Genomic DNA, 6,632 nt, shown 5'->3' with positions numbered 1-6,632 from the left:
GTGCGACTTGTGAGGGTTGGGGGGGGGGTATTTTTAAAAATAAAAGGAGGGGGGGTATTTTTCATCTGTATTGCACCTCTTCATCCTTGCTACATTTATTTCCCTTTGTTTAAAAAAAAAGTCAAAGCCATGATGTTGATTTTTGATTGTGCAGAGGCCTCTGTTGTACAGAGCCCTGCGATAGATGTGTCATTTGATGAATAAAATTTGTTTAAAAAAAAATGCTTAAAAACTACCCTCTGATAAAGCCTTACTGCTTATCCACACTACCACAAATACGGAGTAAGGTATTATCTACTTTTACCTCCGTAAGCCTTTGGGGATCCACCGGACTCTGTGCACACTATGCCTTACTTTGGTATAGTGTATACAGAGCTAGCTTCCTATACCCCCAGCTAATATGTCCAGGAGAACTCAACCAGAACTTTAGTCAGTCTTCTTGACTATTCAGCGAGGATGGTTGTAGGAAAACGGACTGGCCATTGCAGGGCCTATTCTACCTTACATCCTTCTGCCAGGGTCATTCCCTCTGAGGAGTTGACTGACTTCAACTATAACAGGCCCCAACCTAAATTGGGCCTTGGCTAGACCTGTACCTCTGCCAACATTCTCTCCACCCTCTACTGGAGACTAGGCGGTACCTACCTAATCTAGCCCTGCCTTAGCTAGGGCAACGCCTAGCTTACTCAAAGAGATCACCCTACACTTGAGCAACCCCACCATGACCAACTGGGTCAGGAGTCCCACTTTACTACCTATCATGGGGTCTGACCCCCATGCAAAGCATAGTGCTTCCATAAAGCACCCAACAGAGGCTACTGACAGCTGTCAGTGGCCAGAACTGCACCCTTAGCTCTCCACTGATAGGCGGATGTGCTTCATGAGTGGCTACTTTGGGTTCTTGAAGCCTCTGACTTTTCAGAGCAGGGGGCTACCACCTCAGGTGGCAGAAATCTTCCTCCCCTTTCTCTGGCAGTTCAGGGGGATACCCTGATTCTGAGCATTTGCCTGACCCTCCAGGACTTCTTGTGGGTCAGGAAGGGGCTCACCAGGGCCAGTCTTGGGGCCCTCCCCTACTTGGGTAGGCTGCCCCAAGCTCCCTGGGTCTTTACCTAAGAGGCGCCTCCCTTTCTTATCCTTACTTCTTTTCTGGGGACTACGTCTCCTAACTCTAGGGACAGGACCACCAGAATCCTTGGGATTGGCAGCGCCCTCGGTGGCTGCACCCACTAGGCACAGATTAACCCTCTGGGGGGTCATTGTCTAGGAGACAATCTAGAGGGCTGTTAGGACTGACTACCTCCGTTTGCCAGCTAAGGGTACTGCCTTCCTCTAAGGCACTAAGGCCCCAGGGTGTTTTGTGACCTCTGGGGTCACCCTAAACCTCCTCACACCTTCTGGCAAATACTGGTCTGGGGACACTAACCTGTCCACCACTATGGTATGACTGGCACCTATGTTTCTTAGGGCAGCGGTTGGGATCCACCTCCCCTTAAGTTGGTGGATGGACCTACTCCCACCCCAGGGATCACCAGATTACCATTTGGACCTCTCTGCCAGTTGAAAGCTATTAGGACCTCCTCATCTGAGGTGTTCTCCTCAAAGGCTACACTAGCAACCCCAGTGACATCCTTTCCCTTGGTACACACTGCATCCCCTCTGTGGTGCCATGACAGCTGGCAGTCAAAACAAAACCTCTTGTCTAAGAGTTTCTCCAGCCCTCGGTCCCCACTACTCTGATTGCTAGATGCGGACTGGGTTTTGACTCTCTTTTTAGGATTCTTGGGTTCAAAGGGGTCCTCTTGGTAGACTGACTACCACCCTCATTTTGCTTCTGTGGGCCTAACTCTACTTTCCTGGGATCACCTCCCTTGGCGTTCTTGGGTACTAGGGCCTCTTCTGAAGCTGAATAGGGGACCCCTGGCTCCCAGAATTCAGATCTCGACTGACTTGGAAGAAGGGCTGTAGAAGGACTGCCGTGCTGCACTGAGGGACCAGCAAAGAGAGGTTGCACCACCAAGGACTGCACCTGCTGCACTTGGCAACTAGCGAAAAGAGGGACTGTGCCTGCTGTGTCCTGCTTAAGGAGAAGCTGTCTCCAGAGTCCAGCAAGCCAAGAGAACTCCAAGGGTAGCTGACAGGTCTCCTTTCCGCAGCGCAGGGGCACAACAGCTGAAGAAACCTGCTGGGGAAAGTTGGTAACCTAAATTCTTCAAAGCACTACTACCACCGTGCAGCATCAAGGACCATGACTCGATGCACAGATTTGAACCTGAGTTTGCTGAACCCAGAGTGTTGTCAGAGAGGTGCTGGGATCTTCAGAAGGCAAGTTATTGACCCAGGAAGGATTGGCCTGTGACTGCAACAACAGCCAACTAGTAGTCCAGTGGTGACTGGACTTCGGTCAAACCAGAGAGGACTGTGTGGAATGTCAATTCTGCAACCAGGACCCCCTCATCATCTTCGTGGACTGAGAAACTCCTGCAGGAAGACCCCTATCGACTGCATCACATCCAAAGCATCCTTAAAGCATATTCAGCATCCTTCAGCCATTGCAGAGTTGGTCATCGCAAGTACTTGCAACTAAATGCATTGACACTTACCTACTTTTTCTTTGAACGAGTTTCTACGTGTCCGATTTGTTGACTTTACCATGGCTTGTTCCCTATTGAGAGTAACTGCTTTGATTTATTACAGCTTGTAAAATCTATATCTCCAGAATCCTTCAGTGGATCTTTTTCGTTGTAGTGTCTAAATTCTTATAAAAATACAGTCTAGTTTTATAAATTGGTGTTGGATTTCCCCGAGTGTTGTGTTGATTTCTTCTTCAATTGTTTTGGTGCTGTTTAAATGCCCAACACTTATTCCTCTGTGTAAGCCTTGATGCTCAGTGCCACAGCTACCTAGGGTTGAGCTGATGGTGATCCAGCAGCGCACCAATAACAGATACTCCCATACCATATATTCACCTGGGCCCATCAATAACTCATACACTCAAATTCTCTTGGTTAACCACTGGGGTTTGTTGCTGATCACTGATCAATAAGTTCTTTCCATTTGGTCGATGAACCAAATTAGTTGGAACTAGTTGATGGTAATGATGCACATAACCTTTCTTGCAAATAATTCATCTATAATAATGAACACAGACTCAGGAAGTTTTCAAAACCTTTATCTAAAGTATAAATGTGAGTGAACCATTCAAATACACCACGGACACCATCAATCATTAGGAAGGAAGAGGTAGTCAATTAAAAAATTCTCACAACTTCAATATGTTGACGTTACTCAGAAAGGAGAGGATAGAGACAGCATTACATCAGGAAAATACACAAATTTATAGTTACCACAGATGGTGTGAAGACCAACCCCCTGGCCAAAGGGCTGGTAAGGGTCCCCTGGGAAAGATCAGGCGACAAAGGCTTCAGGACAGGAATTAGGACAGGACAGTGGAACTCTCTAGAACCGACGACTCGCCGCAGCCCTCTCTGACACTCTCTTCCTCCTCGACATTCTTCTGCGATCTTCTTCTAATTATTTGCTTAAGATAAGTAATTCTCTATTTGAATCTTCTTCAGCATCTCACAGCTTCAGCGTCATCAATAACTCCGACAGCATCTTCCCTTTCAGCATTCTCTCAGGATCACACACATCCCAACTAACTAAACTACCTTAGTTATACCTTTTGGGATTCATGTACCACCCCCTAAAGTTACAATATTGCAAAATTATGATTTCTGATTGGACAGGCAAGGGGCGTTCGGTCATCACACCATGATGGCATAGCACTTTCTTTGTTCCCAAACCCACCCCTTTATTAATATTCATTTTATTTTATTCCCACCCAAGTTTATTCACAATCGAAACATTTCTATCAATAATGTTCATATGACTTCAGCCACTGCGTACTCAACATCTGTGTTTCCCAGAGTTTAGCAGTCAATGGCCTTGGATGTGGTCCAATCATGGGATCATTCTTCCAGGGGAAGTAGAGGTCACACATGCGCAGACGGCTTTTGTTCATATACTCGGGTTATGGCAAGAATGCCCAACATACGAACTAATAAAAGGTCAAAAGAGAAAATATTAATTCAAGAAATAAATTATTTCGCTGTATACCACCAACATCTACTCTATTCCCCTTTATTAATTGTTTAATACTTCCCTGCATTAGCTTTTTAGTAATTAAAGCATTTTCTAAATAGCAAAGCAGGTGCAAGGCATGTGGGTCTTAAAGACGCCATGTTAGTGCATTCTGCTCATGTTCAAGAAATTCCCCCCAAAGCTTGTTAGACGTTACATTACGTAGGTGCAGTTAACGCATGCGCAGTAAGGTTTTTCCTGTTAGAGCTGCGCTTTTAGTCCGCTATCCGTATTAATGGTTAGTAAACACATAGGTAAGCTTCACTATCTTAATTATGTAACTGTATTGTGCAAGGATTAATCACAAGACACAATTAATAATTTCATGTTAATAAATTAATAAGTTAAACAAGTGAATTGAATTAGAGCAAGTCTCGCATAAACGATTCCTTGCTCCATCAATTGCCTCTCTAATGGCATCTTATGCCATCGTGAACTACCCACCCTAAAACAGATACCAACTTTCAGTACTCTCTAAGCTCCATTTCCACTTCTACTTTCCCTTCTTTCTCATTGTTCTCAAAATATTTCATGTCTTTATAAAATTTGCCTTTCATTTCTTCCATCTCTATTTGTAGGAGAGTAGGGTCTGCTTTCTATGTTGACCCCCACTTTTTGCTTTTGCTTTACTGGTTTTCGACTTAGATGTGGCTGTGGGCCTGCTAATCAGACCCACAGCCCTGCTGTTCTCTCTCTAAATTGATACTATGTACTTTAGGTGCATAACCCATTTGGATAGGATCACCTTATTGGCCCCTGTACAGTGTACCTTAGGTACCCAAGGCATAGGTGTACCCTAGGCCTACCAGGGGCTGCAGCATGTATTATGCCACCCCTGGCCTGGCCTTCCATTATGACACAACTGGCTGATCACTCAGCTGGGGCAAGGTCGTGTAATCACTCCTTGCTTAGGTGTAGTATTCCTATACCTAACTTACATATAGGCACATGTGTACCTATCAGCCACTCCTATGGCAGGCCTTAACAATCCTGGAGGCAGAGTGCTTGGTAACATGTGAGATGGTGCTCTAGCATGAGCTGAGCCTGACTGCAGCTTTCGGAACCATGTCCTTATAGCTGTTCTATGATATAGCCTACCATATACTCTTAAAGTGCCTTATAATCTTAAACGGTTATGGTAACTATGGTTTGGCTTTATCAAAACATGTCGTGTAAGGTTTCTAACACTTTGGAATAATACCCCCATCCCATTTCTGGGGATGAGGATATTATCCCTCCCTTCTAGAGGGAGAAGACATGTTGTAACCTACTTACCCGGTTAAAGTTAACCAGAGCCCCAGCATCACAAAATGGATGCTGCTGCCACAGACACGAGTCTGACCTCCTGCTGCTGGGAGTGATCCCGGCAAGGGAGGCTTGGACAATAGGTTTCCTGCCTTGGGAGGTGCGAGCACCACCCCAGACAGGCCTTAGTGTATTGGGGCAGGGAGGGATGAAAAGAATGAGACATGCCTGGGCACACAAGGTGTCCCGTGCATAGTCCAGTTCAAACCGGTGCTGGGGCACTCCAGCCCCAGTCCTGGCGCGAAACTGGACAAAGGGAAGGGGATGTAACCACCCCCCTCCCAGGTCCCACCCATAAGGCGTGACCTAGCAGGTAACCCAGCCCCCCAGATTTGGATAAGAGTGGTAGCTGGGCCCCAGGAGATTAGATTATCCTGAACCTGCAACTTGAACAGAAACTCTGGACCTTCGACATTCGACGAAAGAAAAAGACTGAATAATCTCCCTTGTGGCCAAGGAGTGGCTACCCTGTGCAAACAGGCACCATCAAGAGACTACCCTTTGCTTTGCTGAAGTTCTACGAGGGACCGACTGCAGAGCCTGACCAGAGCCTTGACTTCCAGACTTCTCCGACCCTGATCCACATCCACAGCCGAGCTGAGATCCGTGGAGGCGACGAGAGACGTGGGACCGGCTACCTGGGAAAAGTGGCTAGTATCTTCCAGCGCAGCTTCTGAGGCACCCTCGAAGTTGTGCACCGGGGATTGAGAATCCCCAACCCCAAGCACCATCTGCACGGAAGAGCAGCCCCCCACACTCCACGAGTCCTGCGTGGGGCCCTTCTGCATTTTCCTGCTTGCCACGCCTGTCCGGTTGCTTGCCCGCTGGCTAGTGGCCTTTGTGACGACGCACTCTGAAATCTTCACTGCTGGTTTGGCTCCTCCAGACCGGCTCCCGTTTCTTTGCAAAAGAGAAGCACCCCAGACCTTCCTGGTCTGCACCAGAAGCAAGTCCTCTGTTCTTCGTGGGTTCCGCTTGCCAAGGCTTGGTGAGTCCTAGTTCGACTTCGACGCCGCCGACAGCAAGAGCCTTCGTGGGACAGCTCGCCTCCTGGTCCTGGTCGTCCTCGACATCTCCTGGTACCCGTGGCTGCAGCGACAAGCTTCACCTTTCACCTGCAATCTTCACGACATCGCCTGGTTCCTTCCTGGTTCCACGTGGTCACTGGCTAATGACCTTGACTC

Source organism: Triturus cristatus, chromosome 2_1, assembly GCF_964204655.1.
Source record: "Triturus cristatus chromosome 2_1, aTriCri1.1, whole genome shotgun sequence".
In the NCBI taxonomy this organism is placed as follows: Eukaryota; Metazoa; Chordata; class Amphibia; order Caudata; family Salamandridae; genus Triturus; species Triturus cristatus.
Note: the sequence above shows the minus strand (reverse complement) of the source record.